This window comes from Ambystoma mexicanum, chromosome 11 (genome assembly GCF_040938575.1).
Source record: "Ambystoma mexicanum isolate Mex_15411 chromosome 11, UKY_AmexF1_1, whole genome shotgun sequence".
In the NCBI taxonomy this organism is placed as follows: Eukaryota; Metazoa; Chordata; class Amphibia; order Caudata; family Ambystomatidae; genus Ambystoma; species Ambystoma mexicanum.
This window is the reverse complement of record NC_090934.1, coordinates 165438842-165465168: the sequence shown is the minus strand read 5'-3', so window position 1 is coordinate 165465168 and position 26327 is coordinate 165438842. Positions and strand designations below refer to the sequence as shown.

At 44.9% G+C, this 26327-nt stretch overlaps 1 protein-coding gene across 1 annotated transcript in view; it reads right to left on the bottom strand.

Moving 5' to 3' along the window:
* NCMAP (non-compact myelin associated protein) overlaps positions 1-26327 on the bottom strand; it is a 347688-nt gene that overhangs the window by 266435 nt on the left and 54926 nt on the right. The gene's annotated exons all lie outside the window — the stretch shown is intronic.

Below are 26327 nucleotides of genomic sequence, written 5' to 3'. Positions count from 1 at the left end.
GGGGCAAAGTCTAAAGTCCCAAGAAACAGTGTGTTGACAAATATGAACCCGGCTGAGGGATGCCCACTATAACTGTTTAAAAAGACATTAAGATTTCTGAACCAGGAAAAGCCGTAAGTGAACCCAGTGGAGGGAGGCTGAAAGTCAATAGGGGTCAGCGCCCGGAATAAGGGGATCCCAGGGTGAAGAACCCTCACCCTAAGTGAAACCAGGAAACAAACTGTCCTTTTGTTGAAGGAACCTTTGTTGGTTGTTTTGATAGTTCTGAAGATAGAAGGCCCTTTGAACCAGGAGGCAAAACCACTGAAGCCCTTGATATTGATAGGAACTGTTTTTGAAGTTTCTGAGTCTGAATGAGGGAGATCCAGGGGTGAAGCCATCACTCAAAGTCCATTGAGAGAAGGAATTGTTATTTTGAGTTACAATTTGTGAAGGGTCATTGCCCGGAACAGGGGGACCCAGGGGTGCATCCATCCCCTACAAGGAATATGTGAAAAAGGAACTTTGTATTTAGTTTTTTATTTTCCGACCCTCGAAGGCAAGAGACCTTTGTGTACAAGAAACTTGGCCATTGAGGCACCTTATAATCTGAATCAGAACTGTCAACGCATGCTGGGAAAGCTCAAGTGTGTGCTGTGCTCCAAGATCCCACTTTACCTCGTGCTCAAGGCGTGGAAGAAGGGAGACCCAAGCTACCGCAACCTGACATATTATTTGAGAAAACTGCTTTCTTTCCTTGAAAACTATCCCACACCCTTTTTATATTAGTTGTAAGGTTTGGCAATAGGTTTCTTAGTATAGGCCCTTTTTACTTTTACACAACGTCACTAGGACTGCCTTATTTTCATTTGATGGTCGACGCTTGCTCCCATCTTAGATTTAGATTTAGATTAGGCGTTTTCCAACCTGTATACAGTTTAATAAACACCCTTGAACTGTGATCACGTGTGTCTGTCTTTACTGTTGCCACCATGAGTACCTTACACCCACACCACTTACCAAGTATGTGCAGTGCCCCACACACTTACCAAGCATACAGTGACCCACACCACTTAACAATCCCACCACTTCTCCTAGCCTAGATCTGGCTCCTCACCCAAAGCCCATAGCTATAAACTACAGTGATATATTCCTCCGAGGGGTTCTGAATGACAACTGATAGATGATAGCAAAGCCCACTTACCCCCCACTCGGTCATACAGATTTACTGTGAGATTTCAAATGGGGTAAAAACAATGTTAGTCCCCATTTATGGACTTCATAAAACTCTATGGGTATTTCATCCAGTTTACCATGAGCCGTAATTAAACCTCGGTAAAGCCGCTGAATTTTGGAGGTAAGCCTGTAAAAGTGGTGGTAACAGAATTACTGCCCCTTTACTGCCATGTTTAGCCACATGGCCGAACTCGCAATGAGGCCATATGTGTTTTATGCTTTGTTTTTAATCGTACAATGCCTTTATGGAACTTTTATCCCAAAATGAAGTTTGCACTGACTGATATGTTCATTCCCTCACCTTCTAGTTGTCTATCTTCTTACTAGACACTGCCATAATTTCAGTACAGCGCCTCTCAATGTCCTATCAGACTTCCGGCCTCAAGCCCACTTCAACGTAGGCCATCAACATGCATTGCTTTTGAACATCCAACTGCTAAGGTCATATGCAAAATGTAAAGAGTCAAATTGCCTCTCGCATCCCTCTTGCCATGTTGCAGCACCACGAGGGGTTATAATGGCCACTCACAATATTACTTTATTTTGAGTCACAGAGAAGCATGGTGACACCCCTTGAGATGAATGCTAATAAAAACACAATTCAAAAACTGCCCTTGCATTTTGTGCGGTCATTGGACATTTAAAATCTAAGAAAATGGCTAGATGATATTTGTGATGAATCTGGTGGGTCATCACTCCTTTCCCAGGGAAATCCTCTCCCCATGTGGCCAGGGAAAGGCAGAAGCTACCTGATCCTGTCCCTGGGATTGGCTATCTGCGGGAAGACCACACGGGAGCCGGAGGGACTCGCCAGATGAGACATGGTATGCCCCCTTTACCTTAGGGGATAAATATAACCCTGAAATTCCCTGAGTCTCCATCACACTAGAACATCAACAACATTATTGCTGTAGTCATTCTTCCACGTCCAGTGTTTGTGATGTTGATAATCAGCTTAAGTTGGACCCGTTAGATAACTCTACCTTCTCTTTTGTCACAGAGCTACAAGACAAGGAGAAGGAAGTGATGAAGAAGAGTAGGGCTGACTTGAACAACAACCACCATCCCCCGCTCTGCGGAAACACAGACAAGGAAGAAGGAAGAGCCACGTACAATCCTGGCCTACTCATAGCACAGGGACGAGGAAGAGGGCCGGAGTAACTAAGATTACTAGAGCCAGAAAGCCCACTCTGCGTTCTAGCTGTTGGAAGAGATTGAGTGGTGGCGGGACATTCAAAGGCACCACAGCTGTTATAAGGACCAACAGTGGCTGACAGAGAGAGAGAGAAAGAGAAAGAAAGAGAGCAGGAGAAAGAGAAAGAAAGAGAGAGGGTGAAAGAGAGAGAGAAAGAGAAAGAAAGGAAGAGAAAGAAAAAGAGAGAGAGAGAGAGAGAGACACACACAGCCTGCAACGGCATCCGTTTTCTTCTGACAGTATTTGGGACACCAGAGGAGAACGAGAGAGCCACAAACTGGGGAGGCACCTGACTTGTGCTGACACTACGGCAAGCAGGTTCCGGGGGCACAGTGCAGAGGCCAACAGAAACGGTGTGCAGAGGAGCCACCCCGGTAGAAGTTTGCTGCTTTTTGACAATGGGCAGCCGAAGCTGCTAAAGTCAGAGGAAGGTGAAGCAGGAAGCGAACAACTCGCCGATGCAAGACCAGTCAATAGACCGGGAGCGCAGACGCTGGGGAAACATGAGGAATGTTGAAGATGCCATCCATGACCGGTAAGGCCATAGAGAGTGAGCGGGTTACCGGGGAGCATCTAAGTGAATGCATTGTACTGCATACTACACTAGAGAACCTAAGTGTAAATGTTACTGATGCGAACATTGTTGAAAGAACGAGGCTAAGTAAAGGCAGAGTGAATATTACTCGTATGAACATTGTTGAAGCAACAAGCCTAAGAGAAGGCAGTACAAGTAATACCAATACAAACCTTGTTGATAGAAAGACCCTAACTAAAGGCAATACAAGTATTTCTGACACGAACATTGATAAAAAAAAGAATTTAAGCGAAGACAGTGAAATCATTGCAAGTATGGACAGTGCTTAAGGCAAAAGCCTAGACAAAGGTGATGGAAGTAAGAAGGGGTTGTGACCCGATATTGGAACATGGTTATAAGCGAGATAAAAGAGAAAGCGAAACAAAGAGTGAACAAGCCCTTGCAGGTTAGTGAACCAGGCAACCAGTGACTCTGGGACTCACACCTAAGAATGAAAGCGATGACACCCTGGCATGTGAGTCAACCAGGGGTAGCAAGGATATAGGATAAAAAGGGAAGGTTCATCCCCCTTTCTTCAAGAACAAGGAATAAGGAAGGAGGATTGAGAGAGCTGAGGAACACCTCCCCTAGTGCAAGTGTGTATCAGATAAGGGCAGACTCATGCCCCTTTCAGGATTCAAGAGAACTGCACGAGAACTGTGATAAAACATTATCAAGATCACTAGAAGAAATCTAGGGGATGGGAAGCCCCTTTCTTGGGACAATGCGCTCTCCCTAGGGACCAGCCAACGGAACCTAAACAAGCTACAAGTAACACAATATAACGCCATCAGGGCAGCCCTTAACATTCCGAGAAAGCATCATATCTCTGACACTAGACAAAGTTTACATTGGTTATCAGTGAACCAAAGAATCACCCTCAAATCCTTGTCACTTACCCATAAATGTCTTGCCAATCAAGCACCAATATACCTGTCCAACCAATTTACACCTACCTCGTCTGATCGCCCCCACCGAGCAGCCCAAGTACACGGCCTCTTGTTACCCAGGTTCAAACTGCAGAATGCAGGGGGTTGCAGTTTCCCAGTGCTCGCCACCAGGCTGTGGAACTCACTACCTAACTCCCTTAGATCAGAACCTTTATTCAATTCATTCAGAATTAAAGTTAAGACATGGCTTGTAGCGCAGGTCCAGTCTAACCAACACTAGACACATTGCTCATAACAAACATACGCTCCTTTCTGCACCTTTGTTATGCCTGTTATATATTGTATATATATCAAAATATGTAAATTGTATATCTAAAATTGTGTTATGTATGTAATTGGATATGTACTGTGATGTATCTGCATGTATCACAAAATCATCTGTAAATCTATGTAACTGTACAAAATGCACCCAGATGCCGTTGGACCAGGCGCGCAATCCAAATAAACAAATACAAATACAAATTGGTGGAACTTTGATTTTCTTACCGTTTGTGCACCTTAGAACTTTATGTTTGGAACTTCAAGAATATGCTATACATTTATAGCTCAAAGAAATCAATCCCCATTTCACCTTGTATTTAGTTTAGATTGTGAGAAGATAGCCTGGAAAGTCCCAAATTACACAAAGGTTTTGGAGCCAGTTCTAACCAGACTCAAACAGACATAGACAAAGTGTAAGGCAAAACCCAGCTTTATTATCATCAATATAACGCAGGGACAGCATACAAGCATGGAATTCTTGGTGCTCTCACCCGTTACATAAAAACAATGGTTTATATATCCAACATTTGTCATAACTGACATCATACTGTAATCTTAGTTACGAAAACCTACGGGGAACGGGGACTGGCCAATAGTGGTGATTACATATACATCATATAGGGGCTACATTTCTGATTGGTTAACGCTTGTCTGATGGCTCCTGCTGAAACCACCTCTAAATTGATAAAGATAAAAAAGACATAATATCTGCAATATGTAATTGGCTGGTACCTTACTTCATGGGCAGCGTAACATGGGGGGCTTTCATTGGATGTCTTTGTACTAACTAACCTTGGACAACTGACAGACAGGAGTAGGGGGAGAGAGAGAGGTGCACTGACTGCTTTCCTTTCAATTAAAGACGATACCATCCCTCATTTCTAGGCATGAGCCAGGGTGATCTCTTTGTATTTGGCCTTATGTGGCATCTCGTCTCTGGGGATATGTGTAAGGAGTAAAGCAGGTGTCCTATCTGTGTTAGTTGCTACTGAATAGACCGTGTTTGGAATAATTTCACCATTCCTTTATTGGAATTGTAGCTACTATTTATGCATGTGTTATGCTTTCTCTTGCCACTGGGATACTCTTGAGGTTTTCATCATAGAGTCTTTTGGCTTGTAGTTGTCGTGCACTTGCCTTACAATAATTCATATGGGAGTATCCTTCTTGTATCCTGGGAATTGCTATTGTGTGTTTTCACTGCAGCGTTCTGACCCTCCCTTAATTCGCAGCAACCTTGGCTGTGGTTGTCAGCTCCTGCCTGAGCTCTGCATGAACCTGTATCTGTATTTTTGTGGTTTTGCCATTTTGAGTTCTCGTGAATCCATGAGGCCTTTCGTTTAATTAGAAGCATGGAAAACATGGCTGCCCATTAACGTTTCGTTTCTATGTTAGTGAGCTATATTCACTTGTCGTTCATGTTGCATTCAGCCTATACATTGCTTATGTTAGTATTCTTCATGTCTTATGGATTCTAACTCTAGACTTGACTATTGTAACAATCTCTTAGCGGGCACCTCGCAGTCCAACATTCAAGCCTTGCAAGTTGCACAGAATAACGCATTTCATGCCATCCAGGGACGGCCCAAATGTGCTCATGTCTCGGAGGTAAGGAAGGCCCTTCACTGGCTGCCTGTAAAACACAGGATCTCTCATAAGATCTTGACCTTGTCTTTCAAATGTCGAAGAAATGCCTGTCCTGTTTATCTTGTTGACAGAGTAAAATCTCAAGTAAGCGGAAGCTTCTCCACCTACCCTACCTTCACCCAGCCTAGACACAAACTGACACGTTTTGGAGGTACATACTTCAAGCACCGCTGCTATGGAATACACTCCCAGGACATATATGTATGGGCGAAAATCTGTCTCTCTTCAAAAAAGAAATAAAAACATTCCTGTTCAATCTTAACCCAGGCTGAACCTAGACTTGACACCCTGCTGCTGCCCTAGCCTGCTACTCACCATTTGGTTTTGTTGTCTCTGTTATTTGTTTTTTGTGCGCCCTCAGGCCTACGGGCATGTGGTGCTTTATAAAAATTTAAATAAATAAATATGTTAATATTCTTCATGTATAAATGCATATATCACCTAATGTACTCACTCGTCATGTTGAGTGCTCCTTTGCTTAGTTTCTAATGCATGCACCTGTATTGTCACAATGTTAGGCTGGTTACTTGTGCCATCTTCCACTTAGATCGTGTCCATCGCCTGTCGTAGCTGCCTGGGCGGTACGGTTGCCTTGGTGAGTAGCGTTTCTCACCTCTGCGATATTGGGCCAGGGGAGGGGCAGAAGTTATGGATGACGTATTCATCTGCCTCCCAACAAATGTAAGGGTCAGTGTAGGGTTTTGGACACAGGACTGAAGACACATTGTTTAACATCCGGAAACAGATGTTCTTTTGTTGAGGTAGGGAAACCCCTCATAGCAATCCATTCCTTGTAGAAGGAGCTCCCCCTCTGTCTAACATAGACTTCCATTCACATGCTGTACTTTGAGGGTAACGTTTTAAGCCATATATTAGCAATATGTACTACACGAAGATGCCTAAACACTGGTTGCTCAATCCTCCACTCTCCCCAACCCATTACTTTACTGGGGATTGAGGCAGACTAATTCCAATGGACGCACATACCGACACACAGACTGCAATTCACAGTACTGCACTACTGTTAAAAGATGGCAGCCCAAATGCTGTCTACACACACCCTGGTACAGCACTCCACTGCTCTCGAGCCAAGTACGTGCTTTAACCCATGAAATGAAAAAATTAAATAAAAGAAACGTCTCTTGATATTGATTGAGGCATTTGATAAAGTGCAGACCTGGCTCCAGGGAACAGCTTTACAAACAGCATTTGTTGTAGCAGGTGCAGCTCGCATATGAGTGGGATGTACCTGAGACACTATGGTGTAAGGGTAACGGTTGAGATCAGGTCCCAGAAACTAGGGGGCCTGGGAGCAGATGGCAACATGCAATTGGGACCGTTCACAATGACACAGTTGGTTGCTCCATATTTCCATTACTGGTATTTGCAGTGCAATGCTCTGGGAGGTAGTTTAGTTTAGTTTAGTTTATTTATTTGTACCGCACGCTGAACCCTGAGGTAACTGGGCTCCGGAGACTTAGCGGAGGTTACAGCAGAAAATAGACAAACAAAATAACGATAAGTGCAGATGACCGGGTTACATGGTGGTCGAAAGGCAGACATAGGTAAAGAGTGCATTGATTAGTGTGTCAGACAGAGGTGGAGTTCTTGTTGGCGAGCCAGGACTTCGCTTTTCCTCTGAAGGTCCAGAAAGAAGTTCTGCTCGAAGTTTCAGCGGTATAGCGTTCCATTGTTTCGCAGCTAGGACCAGGAAGCTGGATCCTCCTGCTTTTTTTTAGGGAGAATTTGGGGATGGTTAGGCAATGAGAGTATGGCGTTCTGGTTGGTCTGGTTGAGTTGTGTTTGATGAATTTGTCTGCCAAGCATTTGGGGGCATCATTAGAGAGACATTTGTGGACGATGATGAGAGATCTGAGGGTGATTCTGTCATGAACGGGGAGCCAGTGGACATCTTATCTAAAGCTGGAGATGTGGGAGTGCCGATGAATACTCAGAGCCGCTCTGAGGGCATTATTCTGAAGCACCTGCAGTTGTTCTGGTTGCATTCTGAGGTTCCAAGAAAGAGAGTGTTACAATAGTCAGAGCACTCTGGCTAGAGTAATGCAACTGGAAGGCGAGAGGAAGGATTTGCAGGCATTGATGAGCTTATTTGTGTAAGCTGTGGAGGAGGCTGTGGCTTTCACCTGTTTTTTGAGCGAGAGTATGGAATCTATATAGACCCCTAAGGTTTTAATTTATTTGGCCACAGTGATTAGGTTACCATCTATGTTGATAGAAGTATAACAGGGGTCCAGTTTGTTTAGCCGTGGTTGGGAGCCGACAAGAAGGAGCTCAGTTTTCTCGTTGTTGAGGCAAAGGCTGTGTTCTGCCGCCCAGGCTTGGATCTCCAGGTAGAGATTGTTGATCCGTAAGGAGTCCTCTTCATAACATCCTGATAGGGTGATGAGAACCTGGGTATCATCAGCATAATTTGTGTATGTGACACCCAGGTTATCAAGGCGGTCGAACAATAGCTTTATGAAGATATGGTATAGGGTCGGCGAGATGCACAAACCTTGTGGGACGCCACACAGGATGGGGATGGGGTGGGATGAAGCCCCCGGAGAGAAGACCCAGGTGGTTCTGTTGGCTAGGAAGGATTGGGCCCAGGTGGTCGCCTGGCTAGAGAAGGCAGCTGAGGCTGTTAGATGTTCCGTGAGGATCTGATGGTCGATGAGGTCAAAGGCTGCCGAGAGGTCAAGCAGCAGGAGTATGACCAGATTGCCCTTATCCTTTGTCTCGTCCATCTGGATTGTTAAATTCAGGAGGGCTGTTTCGGTTCCGTGCCTTGGTCTGAAGCCAGATTGTCTAAGGCTCAGGAGGTTATACTCTTCCAGGTGCTTCTGGATTTGCAGATAGGCCACTCTGTCTAAAATCTTTAGGATGTAGGGGACGGTGGTAATTGGCCTATAATTATTTGGGTTTTTGGGGTCTAGGTTAGGTTTTTTTAGAAGGGGCATGACCCAGGCCTCCTTGAGGCTGCCGGGGACTGAGCTAGTTTTGAAGGAGGCATTGATTAGGGCTGTAATGAAAGGGGCTAGATCGTTGGCGCCTTCCTGGATGATGGGGCTGGGCAGGAGTCCCCTTGGCATCTGGATGGCTTGAGTCCTTTGATGATGCTTTCCTCTTTTTTAGTTGACACCGGAGTGAAAAAGAAGGGTGGGCATGTTGGAGGATTAGAGGTGGGAGGTGGTGAAGGGTTTGCTTTTTTGGCTAGGCTGAGCTTTTTCTGTTCAATTCTGGATGTAGCATGGTGATTCTGTCTGCCACAGCTTTTTGGATCCTCTCACACCAATCTGTATCTTTCACACAGGTTTCTGAAGGTGCAGAGGGGGACTTGAGTTCCCTCAGGATGATGAAGAGCTCTTTTGTTCTAGATTTGGCATTCTCTATTCTATTGTCATAAGTCTCTTTTTTGGCCCTGGTGATAGAGGTTTTGTAGGTGGTGGCTGCTACCGTGAATAGTGTTTTGTTGGCCTGGTTGGGAGTTTTTCTCCAGGTGGCTTCTGCCACTCTTTTGGCGTTCGAGGGTTTTAAGCTCATGGGTGAACCATTTGTTTAAGTGGGCTGCTGGTTTAGCTTTAGTGAGCTGATTCGAGTGTTTTATTATAGAGGTCAGTGAGTTTGTCCACATCTAAGTTGGAGTAGTTAGTGGGCATAAGGATGTGTGGATTAGGGGGCGAAGGCTCTGCAGGGTGATGTTGCGGTTATTCCTGGCAAGAGTTTGCTGGACAGTAGCTGGAGGGGTGTTTGGTTGCGTCTTCCCTTGAATGGCGAATGAGATGGTGTGGTGGTCAGACCATGCGGTTGGTTTATTTGTAATGATGGAGTGTGGAACAGTTGTGGTCTGCCAGCCAGTCCAAGGTTCGACCTTTGTTATGTGTAGGGGCTGTGATCCTGTGCTTGAACCCTAGTTGTGAGATAGTATTTTCCAGGGAGAGTGCATTGGCGTCATTAGGATCGCCAAGGCCCAGATTGAAGTCCCCTAGTAGGATGACTTGAGATCCTGTTTTGGTATTAGTGGCCATGAGGCCGGATATCACTTCCTCAAATGAGGAGATGGGGCCTGGAGGTCTATATATGAGGTGCATGTGGATGGTTTGTGTAGTGGAGAGTTGGAGCTTAACAGAAAGGAGTTCTGTGGACCTGAAGCTGGACGCGGGGTCAATCTAAGGCCAAGGGTTGTTTTGGCGATAAAGGCTACTCCTCCTCCTTTACCCGAGTCCCTGTCGTTCCTTAGTATTGAATATCCTGGATGGCAAGGGATAATGCTGGGCCTGATGCTTGATGCAGCCAGGTTTCAGTAATGGCCAGGAAATGCAGGTTGTTGGCGGATATGAGGTCTGCCATGTCCAGCGCATGGGCCACCAATGAATGGGCATTGATGAGAGCACCTTTGATCAAAGGGTGTTCAATTATGCCGATGGGGGCTTTTTGTGCATTGACCAAGATTTGCGAAGGGTTGGCTTGAACTTGGTTACGATCAGAATGGGCGAGTGGGGGTTTTTAATGGGAGACCTGGGAGGTAAGGACCGGGTGCATAGTCTTAGGTTTCTGTCCTTCACTGGGCATGGATTCCAAGGTGCGGGAGGAGCAGCAAAAGGACCGATCCATTCTAATGGGCTGATGGAGTAGTTTCGCAGGTTGATTTGTTTAGTATTGACATACCCCATGGTTCTGGTGTATGTGAGACGTTGAGGTAGGGGTGATTGAGGTAGTGGATTTGTAGGGGGGAGGGTTGTGTTGTTGGGGTGCAGTAGGTAAAAGGTTACTGTCAAGGTAAGAGTGGTTATGTAGAGGTTTACCATGACTGGACAATTTGGGTCTGGGGTTTACTGGAGTTTTGTTCTGGCACAATGGACGGGTACAAAATAGGCACAGTTGGCTAAGCCCAATGAGCTAGCTCGATTAGGGATCATACGTTAGTGCAGTTTTGTTACAATGTACAATGTAGGTGCAGTAGGTTAGTTCAGTTGTGGAGAATAGGCTAGTTCAAAATAGGTACAGTGGGCTACAACAGGGCTACACAGTGGGCTACAACAGGGCAGCATAGGCTAGTTCAGAATAAGGCACAGTGGGGTACAACAGGGCAGCATAGGCTAGTTAAGAATTAGGCACAGTAGGCTACAACAGGGCAACATAGGCTAGTTCAGAATTAGGCACGGTGGGCTACAACAGGGTAGCATAGGCTCGTTCAGAATTAGGCACAGTGGGCTACAATAGGGAAACATAGGCTAGTTCAAAAAATAGGCACAGTGGGCTTCAAAAGGGCTACACAGTGGGCTACAACAGGGCTACACAGTGGGCTACAACAGGGCAGCATAGGCTAGTTCAGAATTAGGCACAGTGGGCTGGTTCTGTCAGGCACAATGGGCAAAAATTAATGGAAGATACAATGGGCTAATACAGTGGGCATATTCAGTAGGCTAATCCCAAAAAGCACAGTTACCAGTGTGGGGGTAGGCTAGTCCCATAAAACACGCCCAAAAGGGTGTAGTAGGCTAATTCAGTAAGGCACGTAAACAGCAGTGCGTGGTAAGATGGTCGCATGGAGGCAATCAGAAGTAGGAGTTTGAGTCCGTGCACTAGAGCGCTATAGGTGTATTTAGAGGGGCAAATGCTGTGTGCTAGCGCTGGTTAAAGGTTGTAAGCTCATGGATCACGCAGGCAGTAGAGGCAGAGCAATGGAGCTGTTAGAAGAAGTACTTACATAAGTAACAGGCCAGCTTGAGCAGTGTTGTTCGGGAAGTGATCAGCTGAGGCGGGGTGGCTCTCAATCACGGAAGCGAGCCAGTTTTTTTTAATGGGGTGCACGTAGATCAGTACTCCTGGAGTGAACAGGGACAAACAGGGCTGCAGGCCTTATAGAGGGTTTGGATGTGGCCTAGCAATGCATATGAAGCCCAGCCTCGTTCTCAGGCCGCATCGCGCCCAACATTTTGAATATTGATTTTGTCAGCGCGTGTGGTCCTGAGAGGGGCACAAAGGTGATTGGGCTCACTTATGCAGGAAATCTGCACAGGAGGTTGCAGGCAGTAGCCCAGGCAGGGCAGGGGGCAGTACCTCAGCGCGATACTCCCTCAACAGGGAGTTTATGAATTTGACCAGAATCCCAACATTCTCAATGATGGAATATACATTAGCACCCGTGGCAGGGGAGCCAGCCAATCAGGATGCTTGGAATGCAGGCTGAATCTCACGATCGAAGCTTGACTTTCAAGCAACCTGATGGCTGCGCCCCATGCGCCGCCTTCTTCCCCATCCTCCCGTATCCTACACACTGGTCATTTTTCCCGTCCCTCCCCAACCCTCTGTCACACTCACCTTATTCTTTTGACGGCAGCGCAACTACCGCTGATCCAGCATCCCGGGCCGCCATGGAAGGCCATCTTAGGTAAATATTTTGACTGAATGGATGCTGCAAGCACGGCCCGTTCATTCATACAAAATACATTGCTACGCCCGGGCTTGTAAATTGGGCCCCGGGCCGTTACCACCCAATATGGCCCGCCGGATCAGTTGTTATTGCTTAATTAAACCCCAAGTCTCCAGGTTCCAAGGCCACTGGACTACTTCTAATGCTCTAAAACTACCTTTTACCGACATGACTATTCTTTTCTTTGATTCTTGGGTAACCCAGTCCCGAAACCTTCTCAGGTGCATGCTCGGTCTTCCCTGGGTCTTGCCCTTGTCCTATAAATGTGAAATTAAAAAAGAAATAAGATCCAGTCTTTGCCCTTTATGACACATCGTCGATAATCCTTTCTGTATTACATTTCCAAGTCTTTTTGTGGCAGGCAGTTTTTTTAAATTGAAATCCCTATAGTGTGCCAATAGTTGGATGTTCCTTTGACCACTTGTACCCACGCATGAGACGGGCACATTGTAAATGAACAGCGGGAATCGGCCCCTCCCAAGCCTGTGCTGCCAACTTCCTTTGTCTGTACTTAATCAACTTTTCGCATTGACTTTCCAGTTCTCCGGTTTCGCGCATTGTCTCTCCTGCGCGGGCTTTAGGCCTGAAGGCCTTTATTCGGCTTTCGCAGCCAGCGATCTTCATCAAATCACAACTGGAAGCTTTTAAGGAGAGATCTCTGAGTTTTCTTTTCAAACCTCTATCTTTGTTCGCCCTTCTGGAATTACTTGCCTAAATACCAAGCCAAGGTCTTGTCAAGAGTTCAACGCTCTTTAATACAGTAATCGTTCACGAGTTCCAAAGGCAATTTGCTGCGGTCTGCAGTATTTCGGGGGACATTACAAAGAAGTTCACTTTTCTTTCACTTCTCGAGTTCTTATTGAAGACTTCTTCATTTAAACAACTGGATCTCCTCTCCCAGTATCGAAACTGGTCTTTATTTATATATTGGCTGAAAGGAAAGGTTGTTGGTCAACTTGTCAAGCCAAGACAGGATTGTGTATGCCGGGGCCAAGAAAACGAGTCCAAATATGGCTTCCCAGACCCCATGCATCCCTTCTTTTTTTATTTTTATTTTTTTATTGTGATTTAACCAAATCTTGGTTTTTTACACACTATTACAATGTAAAAAAATATAAAAATACAGTACAGCCATTACAATTCAGACTCAATTACACTTAAAACAAACTATTTAGAGCAGTATATACAATCAGAGAACTAAAAAAGAATATAAACAATTCTTTCAATAACAGAAGAACAGCATCAAGAAGACAAGGATATAAAAAAAAAAACACAACCCTAAAGAATAAGTTTGAGAGAGAGTAGAGAGAAAATGGAGTTCACATTCCTCACAGGAAGGAAATTTACCAGAATTCCTGTGGAATAAACCCTGTCTGCTGCAGAACTCTTACCACATTCAGTATTAATTTTGCCTGGTGTCCTGGGATCATTCTTTCTCAAAACGTATTTGATGAAAGACGGTCACTAGTCTTGACGAAAGGGGCCAGATGTTGTACCCTGCTGTCCCAGTTCTTCCGGCAAAACCTCAGTATGTGTTCAATGGTCTGATCTCGGGGATCAGTACATTCAGGACATGAGTTGTGTGTAGGCCCCACTTAGTCAGAACCGAGCCATGCATCCCTTCTTTAAAGGCAGCAATCGCCATATATTCGAAGAAGGAGCATTTGTGGTCTTGCATCCTAAGCTAGCATTCACCCTTTCCATTGGTCTAAGGGTTGAGTATGCTGGACAGGGATGCTTTGACCGCCAAGCGTGGACCGACAGGGAAAACCGGTGAATTGCATTCTTTACCCCATCATGAAGTCAGGCAGCTTTTTGAAAGCTATGAGGAGAACGGTTCATTCTTTTGTGGTTCCGTCTACGATACCAAATACACTAGAAATATCCTGTGGTGGAACATCCTGAAAGACGAGTCGACTCATTGTCACGGGGCATTTCCCAGTGTGAATGAACAATTCTCTTACCTCTCCTCCTGGCGCATATGTCATTTTTGCACCATGGTAGGCCTGCCTTGTTGCAGTTGCCCAAATTGAACCCCCCCGCCCCCATGGAGTGGTTTGAAATTAGTACCCACAATCCTCAGAAAAGGTAGATACAGGCAGACCAGGCTGGGGTCCGGCTAACACCCTCCCAGTCCCCGGGCCTTGAGGGGATGAACAAGGGACCACTAGGATTGGGGTTACTGTTTGCCCTCCACTTTTCATGGGGCTGACATTCCTTCCCACGTCTTTTTGTGCTCCACTGATGCACACTGCCAAAAGGCTGTCCAATTTTTCTTCCTGGTAGTGTTGGTTTGGAGCTGCATAAGGGGTAGGCACACTTCCAGGGGTTTCTATTTGCCTCCTCTAGCAGGGCACACCGCACGAGATGGGCCGAATTTAGTAATACATTCCTGAAAAGGGAGACTAGATTGTTGGGAGGTAGTGGGGGAAAGTGAGATGTGGGTTGAGGGGGTTCTATGTTCATTTATCGACTGTCATTTTTTTGATGGGTTTTTTGCCGATTTGTTTTCTCAAAAGAAATCATCGGGTATTGTTTTTTTCTTTTTGAGAGGATCCTACCAACCTCTCCTTCCCTATTAAGTAAACACTGTTCCCTACCCCACCCCTTACATACCCTTCCACACACACCACTATGGTTTTCAATGAGTTTTTTCGAAGAAAGAAAATTCAGCAAAAAAAAACATTGAAGAAATGTCTATTGGTAAATGAACGTCGTACCGGGGTGAGGCTTTATAATGGGGTTAAGCAATCGGAAGAAGAGTGCTGAATCAAGCAATAGGCCCCAAGCAGGGGGGGGGGGGCATTACCACTTCTGATAATTCCCTGGGGCCCATAGATACAGGCCTGAGCGAAGCAAGGGCCTTAACGAAGGCCCCAGGGCATTACCTGAAGTGTTAATGCCCCCACCTGCGAGGGGCCTTTTGCCATTAGTACCCCGGCCCGTAAGACCGCCAGGTCAGACCTGGCGGGCGGAAAGGCACCTGCCCACAGAACTTTGAGTATGCCAGTCCGGTAACAACGGTGCCGATAGTTTACCGGCACTGTTGTTACCGGACCAGCACACTCGTAATGAGGCCCTAGGTGCAGTCCCTTCTTCCTTTCCGTGACAGCCTGTCACGGATCGGGCGTGGACGCGCTGGTGACAGAAGTGTACCCAGCGCGTCCACTCCTGAAATGGGCAAAAAAGAAGTTAAGTGGGGTTGGGAGGGTGGGGAGGGGATTCTTTGGATTTGGGGGAGGGAACAACACTTAACTCGATCCCCAGTGGGAGAAGATGTCAGCCTCCAGCCGTGTGGTTGCTCGGAGCGGGGATTACCCCGTTCCAAACCTCCTCATTGGCTGAGTGGCTGCCACACCAACCTGCCGGGGGCAGAAGGAAGGAACGTTTTGGGGGAGAGGGATTCCTGGTGTGGTAACGCCCCGGCGAGGGCCAATCGGATTGCATGTTACAATCTCATTGTCCCTCGCCAGGAACTAATATATGTTCATGTGTTTCCCAGAAAGGACAGCTCATTAAACTTTGCAGTTAGGTAGTGAATTTGGATAGTAAGAATAAGGACTTTTCATTGTTTGAAGTGGATGAAATAAGTATAGCTTGGAGGCTAATAGGCCTCTAAGCTTGAACCAGTGTCAATCAAATTTCAGTTACACATGACCTACTCCTCATCATTCAGAGATTGATGTAGCAAGCACTATTAAGGCGTGTAATGTTTTAATATGGAGAGCTTATGGCAGGTATGTGCTGGTGAAAGTCCTACAGCACTAGGACAGAGTTGTTCACATGTTGTATGTTAAGCATGCATGCTGCAGCAGCCCATTCTTGTGAGATTGCTTATCTAAGTACTATTGTGCTTGTTCATATTAGAAAAGGGAGTATTTATGAAAGGAATGCACAAGTTCGATCCCCGGGTCCGCGCTTAGAAACCTCTGGGTATAAATAACCAATTACAATGAATCCTGAAAAGGTCAATGAGGCCACGGTAGAGTCAGTCACATACCCAGCAAGCAGGAGGCCACAATGCAAACTTAAGAGGTTGTTTACATAAGTACCATTGGGCTTGGTATTATCACAAAAGGGAATGCTCACAACAGTCTGTAAAGCATTTGCCTTTAAAAGGGCCTCCTAACCTTACAAACATGCATGATGCAGCCCTTTGCCATCATTTAAATGGGTTCCTTTCATAGGAGTGATGTTACAAATAGTATCACCAGTGGCCGTTCTGTAGTAGTGAAAAGCCATCAAAGAGCTTCTTCATCAGTGATTGTGTTAAACATAGTTTTATATGACATTTGAAAGCGAGACTTGATAATGCTTTATGCAAGAAGAAAACCACCATATGAGTAGCAAGACGTTATCCCTGCAAGCTACTCACGGTTTCCTTTAAACACAGTGGTCGAAGTGAATGGGAATGGTCTGGATCAGAGTACCACCACTTTTATTTTTTACTGTTAACAGTTACGCTGCTTTTTGCAACCATTTTCACCATACCGGCACTGTTCTCTGTGAAGTTAAAGCACATTTCTCCACTTTACCGCCCAATAGCAGTTACAGCTAAACTGAAATCTGGTTCAACTCGATTGGCTGTCAAACAGCATAGCTGCAACTCTTGAAAAATGCGTTGCACGTTGCTCCCTTACTTCTTACTTCTCCCCCGCCAGAGTCACAGTTCCACTACTTGTTTTGGTACACTTCTATCACTGTTTAGACATTGGCTGGCAGAAAAGTCTCTTACCTTCTCAACACAAGGTTTACAGACACTTTCAACAGACTGCAACTGTCATAAACTTAACCAAGACTGAACACCTAAACTTCTCTCTTGAAAATGTGGGAGGTTTGTCAAACCTTTCATATCCTGAACATATGTGCACTTCTAAGCGTCATACGTGTGCCTGTAAATGAATAACAGCTAACTGGGTTAATGTATCCACTGTCATGATCTGCATGTTGCTTGAAGGCCCATCCCTGACACAGTCTACTCTTTCATTTCTTTAACAGCTATTATGCAAGTCTATGCAAAAGGGACGAGCATACTCGTCCTTGGCACTTGAGGGGTTAAAGTGTTGAAGTGTACAATATGAACAATCTCTCTTCTTTAACATCAGAGAACATTTACATGCATAAACGTACCATACAGAATTGTATTTTCTGACATTTATGTGACACTTAATGGACCACCACGTGCCCAGATTTTAAGCTTCACTTAAACAGAAGATTGACCCAAAATGAGCATGCTCATTGGAACGCTCAGAGAAGGACAGCCAATCAGGTCCACAAATACCAAGTTCTGTAGCAACAGACAAATGACTGAGGGAAGGGACAGGTGGAAGGGAGAGGTGATCCTGCCGGCACATTTACATGCCAATAGAAATATTACCCGCCAGCCCATAATTAGTTAGGCAGACATCTCTTTGATAAATAATGCGAATAGATCCACAACTTAAACAACATGTAGGAACTGTACAGTGTGAACGTTAGTGACATGTAAAAGTAGAGGCGATGAGGTTATGAGTGGAGGTGGGTGAGGCACGGGAAGGTTAAAGAAGGTGCGGGTGATAAAGTTGAGAACTGTCACATGCCAACGGGTCAACAGGCAACTCATAGTGAGGGATACGGTTTCAAGAGGTTTTATTAAAGAACACAACACTAAGGGATTAGGGAAGGCTGGATAGTATGTGGTGGCACAACAAAACAAGAAATCCTAATTGCCAGGTACCATGGTTCCTGGCACCATGCATGGTGCTCATCGCGGTGTCTCACGGAAAATGCACAAAGGGGACTGCAAGTCCCGCCTTCCATAGCGTGCTGCACACGTTGTGTACGCATCAGCTAATGCTGCACAGTGCGCCGGTCTCGGGAAGCGGAAGACGAGCACACGATCAAAAGTCCAAGCGTTCCGAGTCTTTGTGCTCCTCAACTGTGAAACTCACAGCGAGTCACTGGCAACCTGCTCTCCTTCCCTTTGGTTGTTTTGAATCCTGGAACGCTCTACCTCTGGTTTTCTGCCTCCTCGAATGCTTTGGATAACTGACTCTGATATAGCTTTTGGTGAACTGTGTATGACCTTTGGATTTCTACAAAATGGATTGGATCTTAATGGCCCCTCTTGGATTTGTTAATTTTGGATTGCCTTTTCAGTTTGGATTGCCTTGTTTTATCCCTCCATTTCACCCCCTCCCCCGCTGCCTATTTAGTAAGGCCTAGTGACGTTCAGGTTTTAGCTCCTTCCCTGTTTTCTTCTTCTACTGGTCAGTTCCCTTTTCCCGCTGGCCCGGACCTGCTCCTCACATATTGCAGGTAATTGATAAGGACATTGCTGATAACAAGCGCATTAGGGGGGACTTGCTGTTCCGGGTGGCACGCCTCCTAAAACCTTCCTTTTTCTCAGTTAGTTGGTTAGCAGAGTTAGTATTATTTCTCTCTAACTGATAGACTGGGAAGAAGGCCAATCAGTTCATCTGGGGCCTTGCGGCTATCAGCGATCTTCTTTGCTGGACCGAAGTCCTTCCAGCTCTGTCAGAGTGTGCCTTTCGTTGGTTATGATCAAGAGTGCCTCTTACGGTCCACAGTGTTTAAAAGTGCCCCACAGATTACGTGTTCTTCTGGCAAGGAGGTCATACATCTGCTTCTCATCCTGGACACTAGACCTCTTCTTCTCATCCTGGTTGGTGGACGTCTCTGCTGATACCAGGCACCTGGATGTTTAGGGGTTCTCAGGCTTAAAGCATTTTGGAACAGACCGGGCCTTCGCAGTTCTGGCCGTTAGGGCCATCCCTTCTATTTTTTGTTCTTTTGGTGGAGTTGGTTTTCTTTCTTATATTCTTTTACCACTCCCTCCTTAAAAATTGTCTCTTTGGTCTCCTTGATGCCACTGCACATCCTGACATGCACTCTTTCTAGCTGTTTCAGTGGTCTTCTGTGGTGCGTCTCTCTCTCAGTTTCTCTCCCTCTCGCTATCTCTCTCATTCACAAATACCACGTCTGTTTAGATAAGAGTGCAAGTGCATGTTAATTAAAAATATATGAACCGGTGTTCCATAGTGTGTTCTGTCATTTTTTAAGCAATGCAGATTCTTACAAAAAATGGTTTGATGCATTTTCTAAAACAAATATAAAATCAATCATCAATTAGACACTATATACAAATAGCTATAAATGCACACTGAACCAGAGAATTAATGAATGGATATAAAGCATTCTGAACAAAGCAATTGCTGAAATCATGATTCCAAGATGGCAGACACTTTTCGGTAAAGTATTTTGCTCTTGGTAGAGTGTAATGGGAGGAAGCAAAGAAAGTGAGTGTGCTCTGAGCGTCATGCAGCTAATCGTATCATAGCCAAAAGGGATGTCATGTCTTGGCCAAGATTACAAATGACGATGACAGTTGCTGTAGATATTCAATGCAAAGAACATTAATTCCTACAATAAAGTGATAGTGATATACCTGCTATAGAAGAGGTCACAAGAGAAAACTTTGTCAAACTTGATGATGGCTATTACAAAAGATCAAAAGTGAATTGGCCTAGTGAGGAAGGATTGTCAAATGACTCACCTAAAAACACATAGATAAGATAGGACTTGTGGTACAGCAAGGCCAAAAATGAGGTATTTAACACTCAAACAGTCAGATTAGGACAGACAAGAAAAACCAAGGTAAGAAAAAGAAGGATTAATCCAACAAACACAACACTTCCCGGAAAAACAGTACATTGAGTTGGTCCCATCAAGGATCATAAAGACCAACATGCATTTACACAATGAAATTATCCAGGGTCTATTTTCTGTCATTCATTCGATTTGACTGTAAAACTAAAGAAACAACATTCTATAAGCTTTATGTAGCAAAATAAATTCATGTAAGATAACGCCAATTCTATAATGATAGAAAGGGCTTACTCTGAGAGACATGGGGGACTCAAGGCAATAGTCTCCTGAAGAATCTCCTGTATTGTCTGTGTGGAGGGAAACATGTCAGACATTTATATGGCATCAAGACTTGGATTACATGAGAATAATGTTTAGTGTTTCATATATACTTAATTTGTATTAAAAAAAAAACACAAAATATTGTATAAATTGTGTGTTCTACAGGATGGAGCATATAAGATTTTGAGTCATGATGAAATAGGGCATGAAAGTGACAATCTGTAAAGTTCTATTTGTGGAGGGCAAAGAATGGATATATGCACAGTCTTTTTATGAATGGTTGTATATAACTGTATAATTATTCTATTTTCCAAGTATTTGACCAAATAAGAATAAAATATATTTTTCATAAGCACATAATAGATTACATGCAGTTTAGTGTTTAAAAAATAGCAGTTCAGAGAGACGAAGAATGTATTGGATTGACTGCAACGTTGCTAGCATCAGTTCTCACAGCTGCAAGGAAGGCATGGTATCAACAGTAAGACAGATACAAGTGACGACAGTTCAATGGTGTTTATTGAACTTCAAAAAGGGTTCAAAAAATGCCTATCTAATCCTAAATCTACAGATGGGAGCAAGATACGACCATCAAATAATAATAACGCAGTCCTCGTAGTGTCTTATCAAAGTAAAAGGGCCTATACTAATAAACCTTTTTCCAATCCCTACCTCTAAATACAAATAGTGTGGGAAATAATGTTACAAAAAAGAAAAACGTGTTCACAAAATGAAATGTCAGGATGTTCAGGACGTTGGCCTCCCTTCCCCATGTTTTCAGCACAGGACAAGCTGGTACACTCGTTCTTAGCGCAGTCCCTGACTTCTCTAGCACAGGGATACAATTCAAGCATCAGGGCCTTCCGTGCCCAAGTCTCTTTGCCTTCAAAGTCTCTTGATTCCGAGGGCCTGATGCGAAAAAACAACAATACAGTTATTTTCATTTTCCAAATTTTCACAGTGTTCAATTCTTCAGGCAACTCACTATTCACCTTGGATCCCCCTCAGCCCAGATCCCTTCAACACAATGTTCATAATTTATTTATACAATGGATTTCTCATAAAGTATTCTTGTTTGGGTGACTCACGATTCACCCTGGATTCCCCTTCAATTGGGCTCAGATCTTGGATCCCCCTCAGTCGGGCTCATATTCCTTTTAACACAAGCTTGCTTTAACAAAAAGCTTTTTAGCTGATCGCCCTCTGCCGGGCTCAGACCAACTTCAACACACGATTTATTGAATTATCAAAGACTTTCGAATGTGCACAGGGTTTTTGCTTGACCCGTTGTAGCAGTGGCGTTGTTAGGGTGGGCTGATGGGGCTATAGCCCAGTGTCTTTTGGTTGTAGCCCCGGATAGAAGCTTTGGGGATACAACCAAAAGGCTAGCTAGCCCTGAGTCCCAACAGTCCCAACATTAGCATAGTGTCATGACCCTTAACCCTGGCCATCACTGGCAAGTCAGCCTTCCAGTTAGGGCCAGGTCAAATGCCTTAAAACCTTATCCAAGACTCTCTTGGAGTCAGTCCTGGCTCCTTTGGCGCCGGGCTCATAACCATCATGAAGACCAACATTAGAATGGGACTATTTACTTGGGATTATTTCACTTGGGGGGTTCAGCCAACATGGAGGCACACACATAGCTAAGTTACAAGGAACTGAGCTATGCGGTCTAGTCTTTTGGGTGTGGCAGGCCTGGGACTACTTTCCCTGGACTACTTTGGGTGTGGCAGACCTGGGACTATTTTACCTGGACTACTTTACCGGAGACTATTTAAACCACACCCAAACAGCAGAACACGCTTCGTGTTATTCTGCTGTGGGCAGCATAACGCTCACCATGTCCAGTTCTTGATGCCAGCTTACCTGAAACCAAGGACCTGCAGAGAGAGAAAGAACACTACGAAACTTACCTAGAAAAGTATCCTGTCTTCAATCCATCGCCGACTTCAGTTCCACTCACCTGAAGGTACGAACTCCATCATCCGGCACCGCATGCATCCTGGAATACCATAACCTGGAAAGAGGAGGAAGAAAGACAGCATTAATAAGCGTTTACTCACGTTTCCTCCCGAACGAAGACAGCCACACAATTCTTACCTGGGTAGTCATCTCCTGGTTAGTATCATTGCTGGAACATCACGGCGCTCGGCGAAGAACATCGCGACCTGCAAGGAGAGAAAAGACACAGGTTAGCAATATAAAAGGCAAAACAGCACCGCACATTGTGCATTACTCACTGGACAGCATCGCGCACACCGTGCTTTCGCCTACCGGCTCATGCTCGTCTTCAAACTGCATGCCTTTTCATACCTAAAAGGAAAGAAGCAAGACATTATTATTCAAACTAAGAGGAACATAAAAACTGCATATAAAGACTGTAAAGCAGCAAACCTACGGAGTCGCAGCAGGCCTGGATTCCCACAGGGGGCTTGCACCGGTGAAGTAACTTGGTCACTGCACGCCCCCCACATCTACGCGCCCCTGCCACGAGGAGCAGGACAGAGAATCCACCTTTTACAATATTAAGACGCATCTTTAACCAGAGGCCTTACCAAGGGACTGGGAGAGGATTTGAGAGTGCAAATCATCCAACCAGGGCTCAGTGGCGTCCTCGTGGATACCAGGTGAGCATAACACATAGCCCTGAATCTTTTCCAGAACTAGCAACAGCCCTGCGGTGCAGGACCACTTTGATTTCACAATTCTTTGTCACATTTGCCACCTTTCAGCTGGATACCTAACATAGGCTTTCAAATGAGCATCCATGTGGTGCCAGAGCACTCTGCCTACGGTATCGTACCTTGGCTTCAAAGCTCAATCACTCATCTGCTGGTTTACTTTCACTCTGGTTCCCCGCAACCGGGGTTAAACTATTTAGCTTCTACAATTTTCCAGACTTCCCTCAGTCAGGCACGAGCCTTTTATCATTCACTAATTCCCCTTTGCTCGGGATCTCAAACATTCATGTTTATTTTATCTCCTCTCGACCTTCATTCATTCACAGACTGGTTTTGTGCATGTTGCCTCCGACTCACCGGCTGGGTTGAATATTCGGCTTTTTCTTCTTCTTCTTCACCAATGGGTCTCCCTCTTCCGGGCTGGGACCCCTCTCAAAGTTCACAAACGGTCTCCCTCTTTCGGGCTCGGACCCTTCTTCGATTTATGCAAAAACTGAAAAAACTGTCTTTGGACTTCCAGTCCCATAATTCACTTCTGGATATTTTGCTCCCTGAAACAACATATTGGTGGTTTCAGGAGCTGCAGGAGTACTCAGGGTTTTTACCTGGGGCCATGGCCTTGCCAGCTGCCCCCCAGAGGCCTGGGCTCTCCCTTTTTTTCACCCAGGGGAGGAGTGTTGCTGTGGGTGCCACCAGTCAGCCCCAGTTTCCTCCGATTTAGGCTTCCTGGAGGCACAACTTTCACTCTAGACTGCAGCCTCCCCTGCGCAGTCAGGCTCAGTGTCTGTGTAGGCCTTCCAGGTTCCTCTCACCTCCTTGTGTCTCTGACTGGGTTTCTGGCACCCTCCAGCATCCCTAGCTCGCTCGCACTGTACTCTCTTTCTCTGACTTTAATACTTCCTGGGAGTGTCAAGTGGAGTCAGGTGTGAGAAGTTATAAATGGAGGTCTGACCTTGCCTGGCCTCAGCGGGACAGTCCTGTCTTAATATGGCACAGTCGTTCTTCTGTCTCCAAGTGGTGTTTTGAGAGATCTTCATTCTCTTAGTTCCCCTCTTCCTCGTCTCAGTGTTTGTAGACACAAAGAGTGTGGAGGGATTGTGGGAGTTGTAGTTTTTCTGATTAATTAGGGAAAAACTGTGTGGGGATTTGTCCAAATAAACGGGGTGTGTGTGTGATGGTAAAAAATGTGTTTGTGTGGTTTCACAGAAAGGTACTGGGCATAATGGAACGGGTTTCACAATATTCTATTTCAACTGAAGGAAGGCAGGTATGGGCATATCTGAAACAAGGGGAATAGTCCTGCTGTTGTAGCACACAGCGTGATATATTTATTTCCTTTCTCCCGTTTATCCCATGCCTCGTTTCAGATTTTGCACTTGTTGGAATTGGGGGGGGGGGCAATGGGACAGGATTCAGAATAACTTATAAAGGTGGAGGAAGTATCAGAAATGGGGGAATACTGAGTCTCACTATCGGATGCCTCACCCCCATTCCCTGAGGATCCGTGACCCAGGTGATCCTCCCGCACTTGTCCACTCCCAGGGTGGTATCCAAGGGCGATGGCCGTGTCCTGCCACCTGAGAAAGAGAATCCCAGGGTTCAGACAGTGAGACATCTTCAGGTTTCTCACACAGCCCACTTCTTGCAATCCCAAAGAGATTTTGAGTGCTGTGTCCATCGAACCCATTAGTGTTCCCATCAATATCATACCATCAAGGTCAGTAGACAGGGCAGCATGTCTCCTACTTCATGTCACGTTTGTGGATTGTATAGCACTTATGCCATCCTACGGCCACATCAAAGTACTAAAAAACAGTAAAGGCCATCCAATGGCTGCTTCAAAGCACTAAGTAGTGAGGTGGCATATAAGAGAAGGAGGGAACCTACTGAGGAGGGAATTATTGATCGATAAAGCTCTGCAGAGACCCCCATAGAGATCATCCAGTAATGTCTCTCGGCACAAGACATTGCAGAAGCCCAACAGACTCATCCTTTAGCAGACCCTTCATACACCGCCCCCCCCACCCCTCAACTTCAAGTGGACAACATGCCTTGACAATGTAACTGCTTCTAATGACCGTCCAATCAAAGTAATGGGCCCCTCTACAGCCATAAAACATCATTTGTGAAAGTTTTATAGCGGGAGCTAGATTTCTAAATTGTGGATGGATGCGTCAATTAGAATTTAAATGGCAAGTGCATTCTGTGCTGTTCAAGACGCACCAATGTAGATCAACCGTGCAAGTCCTTTTGAAAAAAGACGAGGGGCCTGTTACTTTGATTGGACGACCAATAGGAGTAAGTACATTGTCAAGGCATGTTGTCCAATTGGGGGATGTAGGGGTGGGCTCTGGAGAATGTTGCAAGTCGCTGGATCTTGGAGCCCAGCTTCTTTGAGGGTCTGAATCATAAATGTATGCAAGTGCATTGAACTCCTGCTTTGTACACCAAGTATGTGCATGTACATTGGTGGCCCGGTCTAGTGTTTTTTGTTTTTTTTTACTGAAAATCCTTTTTGTCGGAAAAACTGCCTATCTGTTCCTACGCACAATATTCTTCGCCCATGCTATACAATTATCTGAACATATTTGCAGAGTAGTCTTAACTCAAATACAGTACGCAGACTAAGACATAATTCTATATTTGATCTTCATAGAGCAAATCTTTGCAAGTTCTCCTTTAAGACTGCATTGCATGATTAAAAAGGGCTATGCCTCGACCACCAGGCTTTTACCTATGATGAATACTCAAAGAGCGAAGACGTATGATCTGTACCTAGACACATGAAAATATTGTAAATGCAATGGGAAGAAGGCCAAATATAAAATAATGACTCTGTAATTAACCAGGAGAACAAGATGGATTCTTGCAGGATGCCAACTTGACAACTGAAGTCTCTGAAAAATACAGGGTATTACATCCTCGCTTCTTCTTGGGGTTTGAAATATACTGAATGAAACCTTTAAAAAATAAAAAATAAAACCGTTTTCAGTAGGTGGGCTATTTCTTGATTATGAGGACGATACGTCAATTAAACTGAAATGCAACATAAATTATCCAGACAATATAGTAAACAGTGTCTGTGTGTACAGTAGATCACCACACTACCATAGGATACTTAAAACATTCATTAGATTGAGGATGATGAGTCAATTGGAATTTAATTGCCAAGTGGATTCTGTGCTGTTCAAAACACAGCAAGCTTGATCAAGAGGAAGTCCTTTGAAAAAATACACATGGGGCATTGAGGAGCACAGCTGGCTCTTGTCATGTTGTCTATCTATGGGAGACTGGTTACCCCTCCCTTACTCTTTAAACACACTAATGAGCCCACACCATTTACTTGTAGCGCTGCTCACCACTTTTTATATAAACAATTGGAGAAAGAACGCATATCAAATTGTTTTAACAGGTTATTTTTTTTTATGTGTTTATTTTA